The sequence below is a fragment of the Paramisgurnus dabryanus genome, chromosome 5, assembly GCF_030506205.2.
Source record: "Paramisgurnus dabryanus chromosome 5, PD_genome_1.1, whole genome shotgun sequence".
In the NCBI taxonomy this organism is placed as follows: Eukaryota; Metazoa; Chordata; class Actinopteri; order Cypriniformes; family Cobitidae; genus Paramisgurnus; species Paramisgurnus dabryanus.
Window position 1 is genome coordinate 38,604,045 of NC_133341.1, and position 18,503 is coordinate 38,622,547.

The 18,503-nt window shown below is 43.5% G+C and overlaps 1 protein-coding gene across 1 annotated transcript in view; it reads left to right on the top strand.

Moving 5' to 3' along the window:
• Positions 1-18,503, top strand: part of LOC135774117 (astrotactin-2-like) — a 387,641-nt gene that overhangs the window by 110,913 nt on the left and 258,225 nt on the right. The window lies entirely within an intron of this gene.

Here is an 18,503-nt window from a genome sequence, read left to right on the forward strand (position 1 = left end):
ACACCTCTAAAATTGGGTTAACCAGAAACCTAAAGCATGTACACTAAAATGAAAGGTCACAGGCTGAAATGAGAAACGCTCCTATTTATCTCTTTCAAGTGAAACTGATGTCACGTGTTTAAGCACATCTGAGGAGGGTTTGATATAAAGTCACCTGAATTATACTGATGAGTTTGATTTCTCTACCATGTGGGCGCTTTGTCAGGATGGAGGATGTATATCCAATATGCAAGAGGAAAAAGTATTTGTGTACAGGCATATCTATATGTCTGTCTGTATGTATGTCTGTAAGTCCATAATCCTGTCTGTCGGTTTGATTGTTTGTCTGTAAGTCTGTCTGTCTGTATGTCTGACCATAGGTATGTACGTCTTTCTGTAAGTCTGTCTGTCCATATGTCTGTAAGTCTGTCTGCGTAGCGGTTTGTTTGTAAGTCTGTCTGTCTGTCTGTAAGTATGTCTGTCTGTTCGTATGCATGTCTGTCTCTCTGTATGTCTGTTTGTATGTCTGCAAGTCCATCTGTCTGTAAGTCCGTCTGTCTGTCTGTAAGTCTGTCTGTGTGTCGGTATGTCTGTAAGTCCATCTGTCTGTGAGTCTGTATGTCTGTATGTCTGTAAGTATGTCTGTCTGTTCGTATGCATATCTGTCTCTCTGTATGTCTGTTTGTATATCTGTAAGGGGCTGGACACACCAAAACTTTTAAACGCGTCTGAAAACGCCTTGAGGACGCCGAATGCCAGCTGTTTTTCAGCTGAGTGCCAGCTTTCTTCCGCTCTGCACTTTGGTAGCTGTGATACTTCAGCTGCGAGCCGGTTGGTTGCTGTGGTAATGTCCCGCCCCTCCTCCACTGTGATTGGGCGGCCGTGTGAGAACTGACATTGATGAGCGGAGCTTTTCTCCCCAAGTTGAATCTCTTTCAACTCTCAACGCTCAGCGCCGAGCACGGAAAAACCGCCGAGCGCCGGTTTTCAGCGCGGAAAAAACCCGCTAGCTGCTGGCTTATTTGAAAAACGCCGAGCTTCCATTGGAAACAATTGAAAACATGCGCCGGCCGCGGGCGTAAAAGTTTTGGTGTACACAACCCCTAAGTCCATCTGTCTGTAAGTCCGTCTGTCTATCTGTAAGTCTATCTGTGTATCAGTATGTCTGTAAATACGTAAGTCTATCTGTCTGTCTGTATGTATTTAAGTCCGTAAGTCTGTATGTCTGTAAGTCTGTCTGTAAGTCTGTCTGTAAGTCTGTCTGTAAGTCTGTATGTCTGTAAGTATGTCTGTAAGTCTGTATGTCTGTAAGTATGTCTGTATGTCTATAAGTCTGACTGTAAGTCCGTAAGTTTGTCTGTCTGTCCATATGTGTGTATGTCTGTCTGTAAGTCTGTCTGTTTGTCCGTATGTGTGTATGTCTGTCTGTAAGTCTGTCTGTTTGTCCGTATGTCTGTAAGTCTGTCTGTAAGTCCATAAGTCTGACTGTCAGTCTGTCTGTAAGTCTGTCTGTTTTCTGTAAGTCAATTTTTGTCCGTTTGTCTATAAGTCTGTATGTATGTATGTCTGTCTGTATGTTTGTAAGTCTTTCTTTCTGTCTTTCTGTCTATTTCAGTATGGTTATGTAAAATATAAATCTAAAGCTTTAAGGCGAGTGATGTGCAGTTTTCAGTGTTCAGTAAGTATAAAATGGCACATTAGACACAGACGTTTTTATTAGGCTATAGCTCAAAGCATTATTCATGTTCTTCATGAATTTCTCGGCAAAAGAATAAAGTATTTCCCAGAACAGTACTCAGTTTGGTTTGTTCCCGCCCATGAAAGAGACACACGAGTTTCTTAACAGTGTAGATTAAATTTTACAGTCTGTATTTGATTTAGTCATTAGTCAAGAGTACTGTACATTCAGTGTAATTGGTAACAGAAAGCACTCGGACGAGGGTTTCTACCAGAAAAATAAAATAAATACTGTGATCTGATTAAAGCCAATAAAGCATCAGATCTGTACTTACCGGATGTGAAGTACATGACAGGTGATGGAGGTGTGACATGACTGTCAGGGGTACCACCTGATACTCTCAATACTTATTTATTTATTTTTGGTTGAAATTTTAAAGAGTTAAATATTCTCCATTCATCTGTGTAAGACCTCAGTGACCGGCGAATTAATCATTCCCACAGAGAAGAGAGAGGGAATTGATGTGATATTACAGATAGGTCTATAATTGTATTATTTCTGAATCTGTTTAACCCTGTGTGTCAGGCAGCTTTTAAATTATACATCTGTTTTTAGAAAAGCCTTCAGGTTCTGAGCACACAGTATTCATCATCATTTCAGGGGTTTCCACTTGATACAGCAACATTTAAATGCTTTCTCAGTATTAGATCAATGCACCTGAAAATCAACCTTTCGATCTTAGCATCATGAAACTGGATTAATTCACACTTAAACTCTAAAAACAAACAGGTCTTTAGGAAAGTTTTGTTCCCTTTCAGTCGGTCACTACGACGTCACGTCGTGACCGACGAATTGGGAACTCGCTTAGAGAGACCAATCTGCTTCGAATACTACTAAAACGCCAATGAACTTGGCATTGAGATATTTGCATAATGCTGGCGCCGCCCCGCCAGGTGCGTATATAAGCCACAGGTGCAAATATGGAAATTAGCTTTTTTCGCTTCGAAAGCCGGCATTATCTGCTACTGAGAAGCTACTCTCTGCTCTTCTGGGAACGGTTGCTGAAGTTGATTGACAAGCAGTACTGACACAGCGGACGCTCGCAGTATTCCACTGCTCTGCATATTTTTTGTTTTGAGTTTAGTGTGTGCGTTGCCTCTCCCTGTGCGCATCATCAGCTGAGCACCTAAAGAGTGATTTCCCTAAAGAGTGATACGTGAGAGCTCTGTGTCTTTTTAAAGACAGCCACTCTCTCGTATATTCGGAGATCAGCGTCCTTTTCAGGATAGCTTTTCCTCTGTGCGATCTTGGATGCGAGAAGTACAGGGATTCCAGTGACGGTCACGAGCGCTGTCTTCGTGCTTGGGCATCGAGCACTCCGAGGCTGCGTTCGTGGAGAGCTTTTGTTCTCTCTGTGAGAGCATAACCCTCTTGGATTGCGGAGACGACTGTCGTTTCTACGGGAACGACGTCCGCGCCTTTGCAGTGCTGAACGCCGTCATGGTGCGGCTGTCAAGCGCTTGCAGGACGCTCTTCGCATCACTACGCTGAGTAGGACGGAGGATGCGTCCTTCACCTACCGGCCTTCTCATCCTCAGCCGGTTGAGGCTCCGGTGGAGACTGCAGAGTCGTGTTCTGCGATTTCTGCCGAATCCATTGGACCTCCTTCTGGTCCCGTCACTTCTGCAGCATCAGAGGGGTGCCCATTTTTTCCCTCCGAGGCGGAGTCGTCCCGGAGATGGCGGCCGTGCCCGCTCGAGCGGCGGAAACGGTAGAGTTGGAGGGGTTAATCCCTCTCCGCCCGAACCGTCCCGCCCACATGATTGGTACTTCGGAGCTGTCCGGGCATCTACGGTCCTCACCTCCTGTGCCTGCCTTTCCCGACGGCACGAAGAGCTGACGTGATTTGCGGCCGTCTCGGCCGTTCAGCTTCACCCCTCATCTCCCTCACTAACGGAGCCGCTAAGGGGGGATCCCTTCAGTTGAGCGGGGGGTTGCGATGCAGCTGCGTTCCTGGAGGGACCACCCAACCCTTCCCTCCCGTGTTTGTATAGACAGTCGTCCGGTTACGGGCGCTGCCCATCAGGCATGCGGAGACGCGGCTTCAGCCCTGCACGCATTAACGTACTGCAGGTTCACCAAACGAGGCTTTAGAGATAAACGAGGGAAGCCGCGACCTTCAGTCGTGCGATGTCCACCACAGTGTTCAAGATCGCCACCCTTGGCTATGTCTGGCTTATATGACGGAACAACTTCATGAATGCTCCTGTCTCACAGACCGGCCTCTTCGGCGAGCCCGGGGAGTCGTACAGCTCCGCTGCGCAGACTGAGGCGATCTCCTAGGTCGTGCCCCGGCGGATGAGAGCTGCCCTGGTCCACCAACGCCGGCTCCTCAGTCTGCCTCTCGCCGTCCGCGTTCTGCGGCGGCCACCTCCGTTCCCCTCCTCGGACCCCATCTCGGCAGCGCAGGGGAACCGGTCGTCAGCAGCTCGCCCCGCCCGCTTAGCCGCTTCCCGTGAAAATCGGGAGTTTAAGTGGCCAGAGACGGGCGACCCGGAGTGGCAGAGGATCACTCTTCAGGAGACAGTGATTCGCTCCTTCCCCCGGTAGAGGGTCGGGTGGAAAATCCTTGGTTTGCATATGTTCCACCGGCTGTCCAGCCGGTACCCACTTAACCACACATAAGAGTGCATTCCTCTTTCCTCTCCAGGTCTCCGGAGGATCGAGAGAGCCGTGGGCGTACACCTGCTCACTCTACCTCTCCTCTATCGCCAGCGGGTGTCCTGAGGAGTCCGAGCTCTCCACTGAGCAGACCGGACCACCAGCACCCTCATCGGAGTCTGCGCTCTCCGCAGAGGAGACCAGACGACCGTCACCCTCAGCGGGCTCAGGTCAGTGTCTCACACACACATACTGTAGATGTTTATGCTGTCACAGCAGACGCACCGGCAGTATCACCTGTCTCGCTTCGCTGCCCCACCGCGGGTACTTCGGTAGTGTCGTTAATTCTCCTCGTACGGTCCCGGGATGCTTCGCTTCAGTTCCCAGCCCGTCTCGTTGGGTTTTACGCACTATCCGCCTCGGTTACGTAATACAATTACCGGCACTCCCCCAAATTCTCGGGCATTCGTTTCACTATAGTGAAAGCGTCCGATGCACATGTACTGCGTGCAAAAGTCGATGTCCTGCTGGCGAAGGACGTTTCGAGCCGGTCCCTCTTACCGAGAATGATGATAGGGTTTTTCCAGCCTTTATCTCATAGTACCCAAAATACGCGGTGGGTTACGACCGATTTATTTACACACCGGCTCTACAAGTGTGATCCTTTAGGATGACACGCCGAGGCTCGTATTTCAATATTCAGATCGGTTTGCAGCATAGACCTGTAGACGTGTACTTTATGTGTCCATCTCCCCTCGCCTTAGACCGTTTTTCGCTCTGCGTTCATGGAGTGGACATACTAATACTAAGTACACCATTCGAGCTGTCTCTCTCTCCCCGTGTCTCCATGAAAGTGCTAGTCATGGCATTAAAATATCAGAGAGAGAGAGCGTTGTTCGTATTCTGCTTATATTGACGTCAACTATAATGGCTCGTTCTCGGCAGACGTGCGCGAACACAGAGATTTAATGCTTCAGCATCTCGCTCGTTTAAGTCATCAGGTCAGCTGGGAAAAGAGCAACTTTGCCCCGTGCAGAGGATCCTTTTTGGAAATAGACTCGATCGATTTATTGGCGTGTTTTACAAGAGCGCGCAACCAGTCAGTTCTGACTTGCCTCGGTTTAATTCGAGGGAAGTACGCGGTCCCTCTGAAACAATTTCAGAAGCTCTTGGACATATGGCAGCATGCTGCGGCTGTGACACTGCTCGAGCTGCTTCATATGAGACCGCTTCAGCATTGGTTTTACGATCGAGTCTCGAGGAGAGCGTTGCGCAACGGCATACACTGTGTAACCATTACACCTGCGTGTCATTTCAATTTTACCCCGTGGCAGACCCAGCATTTCCGATAGCAAGATATGCCCCTGAGTCGGGTCTCCTGGCATTCTGTAGCACATACAATGCCCCCAGCACGGGATGAGCAGCCACGTATGACGGGCTTGCAGTCTCAGGGGTGTGCATAGCACCCCAACTGCCGCGAGCGGTGCGCTGTATATCTGGGACTTGTACGCTCCGCTATGGAGATGCGAGGGAAGGATGTATTAGCCGACACCGACAACATTGCGACTGTTGCGTTATTTACCGTTAAGGCGGTTTTTGCGCTCTCGTCACCTGTCGCATCTCGCTCGTCATCTCCTCCTTTGGAGTCAGAAGCATCTGAGGTCCCTTCGTGCCATTTACATCCCGGGTTCGCTCAATACAGCGGCAGACGCGCTTTCCCGAGCTGCGCGCCCCGGTGAATGGCGACTCCACCCCCAGACGGTCCAGCTAATTTGGAAGAAGTTTGGTCGTGCGCAGATATATCTGTTTGCGTCGCCGGACGATACCCACTGTCGCCGGATTTTATTCACTAACCGAGGGCAGCCTCGGCGTGGATGCGTTGGCACACAGCTGGCCGCGGGGGACGCGAAAATACGCATTCACTCCAGTGAGCTTAATTGCACAGACACTGTGCAAAGTCAGGCAGGACGAGGAGAGCCTTTCGTTAGTCGCCCCATACTGGACGACCAGGAATTGGTTTTCAGAGTTAACGCTCCTCGCGACAGCCCCTCCCTGGCGAATTCCCCTAGGAAGGACTTTCTTTCTTTAGGAAGGGGCACATTATGGCACCCGCGCCCCGACCTGTGGGATCTCCATGTATGGTCGTTGAGTGCGCGCAAGGTTTAGGTGATTTATCGCTAGCGGTATCTAACACCATCGACGCGGTACGAGCACCGTCCACATGACGGGCTTACGCGCTTAAATGAAACCCTTTTCGTCACCTGGTGCTCTTCGCAACGCGAGGACCCCAGAGAATGCTTAACATTGTGCTTTTATATATCCTCAACATAGGTTAGATGGTAGGCTGTCACCCTCCACCATTAAAGTTGATATCGCCGCTATTTCTGCTCATCACTCGCTTATTAACGGCAGATCAGTTGGCAGCATGATTTGGTTATTAGATTTTAAGAGGCGCTCGCAGGCTAAACCCCTCGCGCCCTCCCTCTATTCCTCCTGAGACCTGTCCATGGTGCTGAAGCCCTACTACAGGTTCCGCGTTCGAGCCTTTGCAGTCTGCGAGTCTGAAGTTTTTGTCAATGAAAACTCTGACCCTGCTAGCATTGGTCTCCGTGAAGAGAGTAAGGAATTTACATGCATTCTCTGTTGACGATTCGTGCCTTCAGTTTGGTCCTGCTGTCTCACTGAGACCCAGACCAGGCTACGTGCCCAAAGTTCCCACCACTCCCTTCAGAGATAAGGTGGTGAGCTTGCAAGCGCTGCCCCCCGGAGGAGGGCAGACCCAACCATGGCTTTATTATGCCCCGTACGAACGTTACGCATCTACGTGGATCGCACACAAAGCCTTAGGACCTCAGATCAGCTCTTTGTTTGTTATGGTGGTCAGCAGAGAGGGAAAGCTGTCACTAAGCAGAGGATGTCTCATTGGATAGTTGATACTATCGCCCTTGCTTATAATCTGCAGGGCATTCCTTGTCCATTTAATTTGAGAGCTCACTCTACTAGAAGTGTTGCCTCATTTTGGGCATTCGCTCGTGGTTCCTCGCTAACAGACATCTGCAGAGCTGCTGGTTGGGCGACACCTAATACGTTCATTAGATTTTAGTGTTCGTGTCGAGCCTGTCTCCTCTCGTGCCCTTTCCTCGTTAGGGGAAGCACAGAGAACAGGCTCGCAGGTCGGCTTGCAGCCTCCGACTGCTGCTCCAAACTGAGCTCAGTATGGAAGGCCACCAAGGCAAAAACGCGTAATAATTTGTTTTGCCTTCCTCCGCTGCCTTGGCAGCCTGATGTTGCGGAGCATCCGCTGCCAGCCTCTCACTAGCTGCATCCTCGCGAACCTGTGTTTGGCTCGGGCATCCACATTGCGTCCCACCGGGTTCCTTTGTGAGTATTTTCCGTGGGGTTAATCCTACTAGCCCACGTTTCCCTCAGCAGAGCACTGCTTTGCTTACACAGCCACGGCTGTCATTTATACCTCAACTACGGTTGACTTTCGCCCACCAATAGCCCTTAACAGGGCGGTGGCTTCCGCAGCGTCCCTATACCGCTCAGATAGGGCGCTTCCCAGTCGCTAGCACTACTGTGGGGTTAAAGGAACATCTAGTGCCCGGCCTTCTGCCTTAAAACCTAATTCTCCTTATCCTTAAGTGGAACCGGAGGGCTTTACGCAGACACTGGAAGAGGTCAGCCCTCAGTGGCGTTTTGGTAGGGATTCCCAATTCGTCGGTCACGACGTGACGTCGTAGTGACCGACTGAAAGGGAACGTCTCCGTTACGTATGTAACCCTCGTTCCCTGAAGGACGGAACGGAGACGTCACGTCCCGTCGCCACAGGGCTGCTCCCTGCTGTTTATCGGCCGGTCACACTTTCCGGCTTTCTCAGCGAAAAAGAAGCTAATTTCCATATTTGCACCTGTGGCTTATATACGCACCTGGCGGGGCGGCGCCAGCATTATGCAAATATCTCAATGCCAAGTTCATTGGCGTTTTAGTAGTATTCGAAGCAGATTGGTCTCTCTAAGCGAGTTCCCAATTCGTCGGTCACGACGTGACGTCTCCGTTCCCTCCTTCAGGGAACGAGGGTTACATACGTAACCGAGACGTTCTGTTGCTCTTTAGTGTCAGAGGAAAACATTAAAATGACTTTGACAATATAATATTCTTCCTACAAAACATTATGTTTAACTGTTTCCCCGCCAGCGTTTAAAAAAAGTTGCCAGCCAGCCCCAGCATTTTTTATGATTTTCACAAAAGTGTAATGTCTTCCAGAAAATGTTCTTTAAATATATAAACAGACAATATAACAAATGAATGAACAGAGCCTCTGCTTTCAAACTAAAAAACGTTTCATCCTACTTTGATTTGTTATCTGGGCATTTGTCTGCGATTTCTCAAAACCTGTCGGCGAGTCAGAATCAGGGCTAAAATCGTGCAGTCTGAACTCTGCATATTGGGATATTTCCAGGTTTTATAAGTTGGGTAAAAGCGCCACCTGGTGGATAATAGCAGAAATATTGATTGATGGAAAAACTTGTCATTGGCAGGGAAGCGTTTTCTCTTAAGCCCTGAAAACACTACACGATTTTTGCCCTCCTATAAGATCATTACCTTATCACACTGTGCGACATGTATCGTTTAAACTCAGGTAGGAGAGGCATGTAGACTGTACGATGATGACCTGGAAGCTTCGGCGGCAGCGTCACATGTTGCGCAACGTCACCAGCATGCGCTCGTGGTAAACAAATACCAGCACGCAGGTCGTAGCAGCACACACGGTGCGTTGATCATGCCGAATTTCTGACACTGTCAGAAAACTATTGTAGGCTATATCTGGACGCAAGACCAGGAAAACGGGCGTCTTTGAACCTCTCTCACTGTACGACATAGGACCACCGATGAAGAGCCACGATCACAGAAATCGCGACGATAGTTTCACGATGGTAATCTTTCGTCTGGGACAGCCAATAAACGTGCAGTGTATTCCGGGCTTTAATTGACGAGTTAACTTTACTTGCACAGTGTGATATATTTAATTTAGCTGTGTACTTACATTATCCCAAAAGCTCCCAAGGATTTGTAAATCCAGAGAAATAATTATTTTAAATAATGGCTGTATCTTGTCTCCCTTGTAATCGTTGCCGTTTTAATGACTCAAAATCCACGCTTTCCTCAGTTTCTGATTTGACTTTGTAGGTGTCAGCAAAAATATGCTGTTTTGGTAAAATGCAAATGAGCTGATCTCTGCACTAAATGGCTGTGTTGTGGTTGGATAGTGCAGGTTAAGGGGTGTTATTATTACAATAAGACCCCTTTCTGACATCACAAGGGGAGACAAATTTCAATGAGCTATTTTTTACATTTTTGCAGAGAATGGTTTACCAAAACTAAGTTACTGGGTTGATTTTATCACATTTTTTAGATTGATAGAAGCACTGGAGACCCAATTATAGCACTTAAACATGGAAAAAGTCAGATTTCCATGATATGTCCCCTTTAATGTTGAAATGTTTGTTAGATTATTGAATCATTTATTGGCGAGATGCTGTGTTTGTCTGTATTTGTTTACTAAAGTCAATATTTGATTTCAACTACAGTATTTTACATCTATTCAGTGACTTAAATAACCTTTGCTGCTATTATAATGGTTTACATTACAAAGCTGATTTAACAAGTAAAAAAATACACTATTAACTGTAAAATATGCATGCAAAAACTTGCATTCCCACTATAAGTTGTAGTCATGTGAATTTCTTGAAACTATAGCTGTCAGTTTTCTGCTGGTTTGGGTTGGGCTGTGTGTGTACAGATTCTCCATTTCAGATTCTGATTTGCAGTACTTACATTACAAACTGCTGTTTTAAGACGGATCTAATGTTTTTGAACAGATGTGTTGCTTATAATATTTTTATTGGCACTGGGGGTTTGCAGCCTGTGGTGCTGATGTTGGCACGTGTTTCTGGATGAAGGATGGAGATCTATCAGAGTGATGTTGACAAACACAAGGAGCTTCAGGCCTGAATAAATAATGAAGCAGTTCCCTGGCATCAGGCCTGCTCCAGGACTTTAGCTCTCCAACACTCATTTTTATTTCTCATCATTCACAAACAAGAACATTTAGGTGGATGTCATTTCAATCCAGAAAAATCACAAAATCATATCGTGAGTACTTTCCCTTTGTTGTAATTTTCAAACAGCCTCTTAACACAATTGTCACACAGTTAAAATTAAAAATCGTGTCAAAACACAAACATTTCTATTAAAGCTAAATACAAGTTTAAAAATCACCACTTAGTAGTGTGTTACTAATCCTTCTCCTGCTACTCATCTGTTGATGCTGTCAATCACCTGTCAAAGAGATACATGCTTGTACTTTCTAACCCATTAGATGATAAACAGAGCCATGTGATGTGATGAGGTTTGATAGCTAACCTATTTTATATATTAAATTATTGTCCAGTCAATGAAAGACAGATGTGATGCTGTAGCTTTTTCAGTATGTGAATTTTCTCTGTGCTTTGCTGTGAGTTGTTTTAAATTGATTATGTGGGGTCTGAACGTGTTCTTGGAGTTTAATGGTGGGATATTCACTCATGACTGTCAGTCATGTCAGATGTGTGGAGGAAGCGTCTGAGACGGCAGTGTTTGTGTATTCTGCACCTCACCATCGCGTTCGAAGATTTTCAATTCATTCATACACAACCACAATTTGATTCAGAGAGTTAAAGTGAGTTCAAGGTTTAAGAGTCCATTTTATGAGAAAGCAAGATGTATAGATAATATATGTTGGATAGAAATTAAATGCATTAGCCTTGGTTCAGAAAATCTCAGAGTACCTTTCTGTCTAAATTGCTTCTTAAGACCAACATTATACAGCCGTCTGAGAAATATCAGCGCGACCAAATTTTATAAGTGAATTACATTTAAAAGAGTAATTCACTTTCTAGATGCCAGAGCACGAACCCGAGGTGATTTTGTGTGCAAGCAGCAGTATTTTGTGTAAGCAGCAATATATGTGTGTGAGCAGCCATACTTGTGTGCAAGCCATATTTCTGTGTAAGCAGCAATATATGTGTGCAAGCAGTAGTATTTGTTTGGAAGCAGCAGTATTTCTGTGTAAGCAGCAGTATTTTTATGTAAGCAGCAATATTTGTATGTAAGCACCAGTAGTTGTGTGTAAGCAGCGGTATTTGTGTGCCAACAGCAGTATCTGTGTGCAAGCAGCAGTATTAGTGTGTCAGCAGCGAGAGTTGTGTGCAAGCAGCAGTATTTGTATGTAAGCAGTAGTATTTGTGTGCAAGCAGAAGTAATTGTGTGCAAGCAGCAGTATTTGCGTGCACACATTAGTATTTGTGCATAAGCAGCAATATATGTGTGCAAGCAGTAGTATTTGTTTGTAAGCAGTGGTTATGTGTGAGCAGCAGTAGTTGTGTTTAAGCAGCAGTATTTGTGTGAAAGCAGCAGTATTTGTGTTTAAGCAGCAGTATTTGTGTTTAAGCACCAGTATTTGTGTTTAAGCAGCAGTATTTGTGTTTAAGCAGCAGTATTTTTGTGAAAGCAACAGTATTTGTGTGTGTGCAGCAGTATTTGTGTGCAAGCAGCAGTATTTGTGTTCAAGCAGCCATATTTGTGTGCAAGCAACAGTATTTGCTAGCCAGCAGCAGTATTTGTTTGCAAGCAGCAGTTTTAGTTTGTAAGCAGTGCTTTTGTGTGTAAGCAGCAGTATTTGTGTTCAAGCAGCCATATTTGTGTGCAAGCAACATTATTTGTTTGCAAGCAGCAGTATAAGTTTGTAAGCAGCAGTATTTGCGTGTAAGCAGCATTTACGTGTGAGTGTTCGTTTGTGTGCAAGTAGCAATATTTACGTGTAAGCAACAGTATTTGTGTCTAAGCAGCAGTATTTACTTGTAAGTGTTTATGTGTAAGCAGCAATATTTGTGTGCAAGCAGCAGTATACGTTTGTAAGCAGGTTTTGTGTGCAAGTAGCAATATTTACGTGTAAGCAACAGTATTTGTGTCTAAGCAGCAGTATTTACTTGTAAGTGTTTATGTGTAAGCAGCAATATTTGTGTGCAAGCAGCAGTATAAGTTTGTAAGCAGGTTTTGTGTGCAAGTAGCAATATTTACGTGTAAGCAACAGTATTTGTTTGCAAGCAGCAGTATTAGTTTGTAAGCAGCAGTATTTGCGTCTAAGCAGCAGTATTTACTTGTAAGTGTTTATGTGTAAGCAGCAATATTTGTGTGCAAGCAGCAGTATAAGTTTGTAAGCAGGTTTTGTGTGTAAGCAGCAGTATTTGCATGTAAGCAGCAGTATTTATGTGTGAGTGTTCATTTCTGTGCAAGTAGCAATATTTACGTGTAAGCAACAGTATTTGTGTCTAAGCAGTTGTTGGGATGTAGAATGTTAAAATAGGTGACAGTTTTCCGTTAGGTGAAGGTTCTGTCTATAGTAAATTGGCACTCGACAGCAGACAGACGACTCAGGTTTGGAAAAGTGCTATTAAATATTTCACCAATAGTTTCAGATGTAGTCCTATGGGAATTATGTATAGATGTAGATTTGAAACCGGTTCTTTCAGAATTCACACTAGAATGTAAAATCAACAGAATTTTTTAATGTTCTCATTTATTTGAATATCTTACAATATTATTAGCTGCTTAAAGCAAATAATATGTAGAAGTGGTGTAAAACTCCTAATGCAGTTAAAGATTGACAGCTATCATTGTGCTGTTATCCTGAGGCAGCAGAGACGGCTGTCTGCTAAATAAAGTGTTGCAGAACGCCGCCGGCCGTCAACCGTTAACTGTATGTGAGGCAAAGACCACAATTACAATCAAATCATATTTACCATTAATCTGTTTCTCTCTCTCTCTCTCTCTGTGTGTGTGTGTGTGTGTGTGTGTGTGTGTGTGTGTGTGTGTGTGTGTGTGTGTGTGTGTGTGTGTGTGTGTGTTTGTGTGTGTGTGTGTGTGTGTGTGTGTGTGTGTGTGTGTGTGTGCACTTTGGCTAAAAGGCTGAATAATTTAATGTGGAAGTGTTTTGTGCATGCTGTGTTGTGAATATCAGTCTATGTGTGTTACTGAATGTCTGTTGGATTGTGCAGTACTTTACCTTCCTCATGTTTTTTGCCTCTGGTTTTAATAAAGCACTTTCCCCATTGCTACTTGTAAACCTTTTTAAACACGCTTTGAGCTCCAGTGTTGTTTGTGTAGAAGCCAAATACTTGCATTTACAATGAAATCACTGCAAAATTGTTAGTGTATATCTTTATGACATTCATATACATAAACTATGAGGGAAACCCCACAGCCTTTAAATCATTATTTATTGTACTTTAAGTTATCAGTTTCCATCACCATCATAAATATTTGATAATAAACAGATGTATTTCTAGACCTTTCCAGATATTTCTATTGAAATTCTTACCTGTGACTCACCGGCGTGTTCAGTATTCAACCCCTGAACCTCCTGTATGGATCTCAGCTCAGTCTGAGGTCTTTTAATACAGAGTCCAGCTGGAGAAACTCACTCAGTGTGTTGCTTTAAATCCTCTGAGACAGAAAGCTAAATGTATCAGATATCTGACTTACTGTGTGGAGAGACATCGGCCTTATTTCAGGGTCCACTAGACGTCCACAATGACAGCATCAGATGTTTGCGAAGCCGATATCACACCCGGGGAAAGGCTTTGACCCACATGCTGGTCAGATAAATGACCAGGTCCTGTATGTTTATGTTTTGCTTGGTTTCCATCACTGGATGTATTCAGGTTCAGGAGACAATAACACATCAGATGGGGATGGTAAGAGAGAGAAACACACACACACACACAAAACACATTGAGCTCTCACCGATATGAAAATATGTAATATGCGAATACTATCAATATGCAAACAAATGTAAGAAATGTCATGCTGTCAGATTTATGAAAACACAAGCATGTTTCACACAGTTTGCGTCAGCGTCTCTGTGGCATATCTGTGCTCGGCTCGGTACTGAAATAAAGACATTCTGGGTTAATACAGTCATTCTGTTCATTTCATTACGGTTATAAATTATGAAATGAATATCAGGAGGAAGCCACTGAGAATTATTACAAACTCCAAATCTAATTTACATCCAAATGGCCATGTGTAAGAAATAGACCGAGAATCTGTTAATGTTATACGTTTTTTATGATTTTTTTTTAAACGCATCATTCAAACTTGTTCATTTTTAAACCTGGCTTTAGTGATTTTAATAAATACATGCATAATGTTATAAAACCGTTTGCATTGTTGTTTTAATTGACATCATGTTTGGCTGAAACTGAAATGTAAAATAATAAATTCCGTTCTTTTCTTCGCATGATTTCTTACACGAAATGGTGTTGAAATACATTCAGGACTCACAGTCTGTCGAGTGAACAAAGTACAAAAATAAAACCTCATTATGAGTAAAAGGTTTTTTATTACGGCCTGCACATCTTTGCCTCACCACCAGCTATTTGATTCACGGGGGGCAAAGCACTAAAAAGTGTGAAACTACAACGTGTGAATGTGACTGAGTTTTTTCAGATACTTCACGCCTACAGTATATGAAATGTACATGTACAGTAATAGAGAGTCAGAGACGTTGAGTCAGTGGTGAGGTTGCTGTGAGATGAGCAGGAGATTTGGAGGAACAGAATTTGGTGACTTGGTAATATTATGTGTAAAGCAGACCGGCGGTTTGTCATCCTTCATTTGAAGTCTAAATCTCAAAGTGATTCCCAAAGTGTGGTACGGGTATGCGAGCTGCCACCAGGGGCTGCGCGAGAGTAAAAATATAATGGCGGTCTGTTTCTTTAAGTGTCGTTGGCTTAAAGGGATAGTTTGGCCAAAAATGATATTAAACCCATGATTTACTCACCCCCAAGCTGTCCGAGTTGCATATGTCCATCGTTTTTCAGACAAACACATTTTCGGATATTTTAGAAAATGTTTTAGATCTTCGAGTTGATTAAATGTAATGTTACGGGGTCCATGACCTTCAAGTCCAAAAAAGTGCGTCCATCCTTCACAAAATAAATCCAAACGGCTCCAGGATGATAAACAAAGGTCTTCTGAGGGTAATCCGCGCGGTGTTGTTGTAGAAATATCCATATTTAGAAACTTTATTAACTAAATAACTACCTTCCGGTAGCGCCGCCATCTTAGTTGCGTCCCCATTCAAGATCAGAGCTTTACGCAGCTTACGGAGGCTACTCTGCTGCTGCTCTGTGTCCCCGCCCTCCAAATTTGTCATACGTCACTAAGAAAAGTGCGTACACTACGCTAATACTCTCTCCTGAATACAGAGGAGTCTAAGATGGCGGCGTTATCGGAAGGTATTTATTTACGTTAATAAAGTTTTAAATATGGATATTTCTACAACAACACCACGCAGATTACCCTCAGAGACCTTTGTTTATCATCCTGGAGCCATTTGGATTTATTTTGTGAAGGATGGACGCACTTTTTTGGACTTGAAGGTCGTGGACCCCGTAACTTCACATTTAATCAACTGAAAGATCTAAAACATTTTCTAAAATATCTGAAAATGTGTTTGTCTGAAAAACGATGGACATATGCAACTCAAACAGCTTGAGGGTGAGTAAATCATGGGTTTAATATCATTTTTGGCCGAACTATCCCTTTAACTTAGCACCCGTATCTATACGTTACATTAGTAATACGCTCGCTTATAATGTTGATTCATAGGCGCAGCAAATTTTGCTGCTTATGCTATCTGTATTATGTTATGCTATCTGTCGATTTTTTCTGTGCTTTTCACTGCTTCTATTAATGTAAAGCTGCTTTGAAACAATTACCAATTGTGAAAAGCGCTATATAAATAAAATGTAATTTAATTTTTCCGTAAAATATTAAAAAAATATGAAGAGTAAACATTTCCTTTGTAATTGCTTTTATTTAAAATAAAAAACTATAATTTATTATTATTATTTTAAAGTGGGGATTGGAGGTGCGGCAACCCGGTTGGGACATAGAAGGGGGTGCGCTGGAAAAACAGTTTTGGGAACCGCTGGCCTAAATAATCCCCAACCCAGGGCTCGCAAAATTCCTGGTAGCTCTTTGGGCAGGCACTTTTCAGTTTTTGGTAGCCCAAAATGCATGCAAGTAGACTGAATAAAAATAACTATTAATTATTTTTTATGTAGAATATTGAGAGCAAACATCTATCAAAACACAAGTCATAATTATAGAAAAGAATTAAATTACAATCATATTTGCTTCTCACTAAACTTAACATTTCTGAACAGATAAAAAAAACACTTGATGTTGACGGCATAGCACAGGGTTCCTCAATTAGTTAAAAAAAAAAAAATGCAAACTTTTGCCAACAATTCAAAGCCATTGGCCACTGATGCCACAATGTTTGCTCTGCTATTTTAACGTATTATGTTCACTTCAAGACATAAATAATTGTTTTTCCTAGCATACATGTCAAGTTGTTTTGTGTGTGTCTGTCTGGTAAAGACATGAGATGGAGAATGAGTGCGTGTTGTCGGAAATGCAACTCCGTATGTGAGTTTCTGAAATGAAAGTGTGCTTCTGTACTTAGCTTGTGAGTAACTGTTATGCAATCTATATCACATTTAAGCTTTCTGTGGGAGACTACTTTTCCTAAGTGAGGATAGTAATGAATGACAAGATGACATTGGAGGAATTTGTGCGCAACAGGTCAAGAGCATCAATAACAAATCATTAGTGAGCGCTCCTTGTACAGTTTGAGCGATCGCGAATGGAAAGGGAAACTAAAAAGCGAGCGTGCATTCAAACGCAAGACCTTTCCATACCTGATGCACAAATTGCATACGATATAATTACCCAAGAATGCAAAAGCATTAAAATATATTTTTCCTCCCTAAGATGGCCCGACGGGCAGGGCAGAGATACATTAAGCTGGCCCGACTAGAAGACACAAAGACGTCGTGCTAGCGATTCTGCAACCACATCAGCACAAATATAAGACGAATATAATGTTAATATTCACTCAGGGCAGGTTGTGTTTGATTGAAGCGTGTGCTCGTGAATGCAGTTCTCTGTCATGTGTGTTTGTTCTGGTGTGTTTGCACGCGTCTCATGTCTGCTCATGTTTGCTGTAGACAGATTATCCAGCCTGAGACAGTCACGATGGAAATGAATTCTTTCCACTACAACTCCTCTGACGTCTGCTTTTGAACGACACAGATGAATGAAGAGGATTTAACACGGATATAAGCTCAGCACTGCTCTCATACTCAGTCTTTTGCTCTTTATCACCTGGGATGTCTTAGTTTCACACCTTTCTGCCATCTGACAGCTGGTTTCTTAACTCACGGCTCATGTTATTAGTGTTAGACCTTCATCTGTGCTTTATCTAACACATCTACGGCATTTTTCCTATTATGTGGACTGGACTGCATTTATTATGTGACGTTTTACATTTTGAAAACCAACCCGGTCAATAGAAACGGAAACGGTTTACTTTTTTAATACACGTTTCTGTATGTTCACATGATGTTATGGGAACGCCCCCTGAAGGCCAAAACATTTCTATCTTCTGCTGTCCGTCAGGTCACGAAGTGAGGGATTTATTTCGTTTGGCCAAATGTCGAATAGTCGACAAGGAGACTTGTTTAATGCATCTAAAGCCTACCCAGTCTCATGTAGATGGGTATAAATAGCACAAAGTGTGAAAATCGTGCAATACATACGCCAAATTCCAATTTGGCGTGCATATGATACGCTAGTCCTTCCTATTCACTTAAACGGCGCATCTTTTTTGTTGTTTTATTTATTGGTTTCTTAATTTTTTTCTTTTTTTTAAACCATTTTCACTTGGGTTTAGGGTTAAATTTCAGATTTGCTTAAGGAGGTTATTTAATACAGAGGTTTCTCCATGTTTTTGTCTATATTTAAGCCATGGTTGCTTGAAGTTGGGGTTAGAACTGGGGTTTGGGGTAGGATGCCATTTTTATATAACAAAAAGTTGTTCTAACCCTAAACCCAAGCAAAAATTGTAAGAAAAATAGCAAAAAAAAAGAGAGAAACCAATAAAATGACAAAAAAGATTGCACGATTTTCACACTTTGTGCTATTTATATGCAACTCCGTGATACTGGGTTCTCTAAAGCACCTATCGGATCGGAAAACTTTGTATCCTCCGATAGACGCAACCACACGCCAC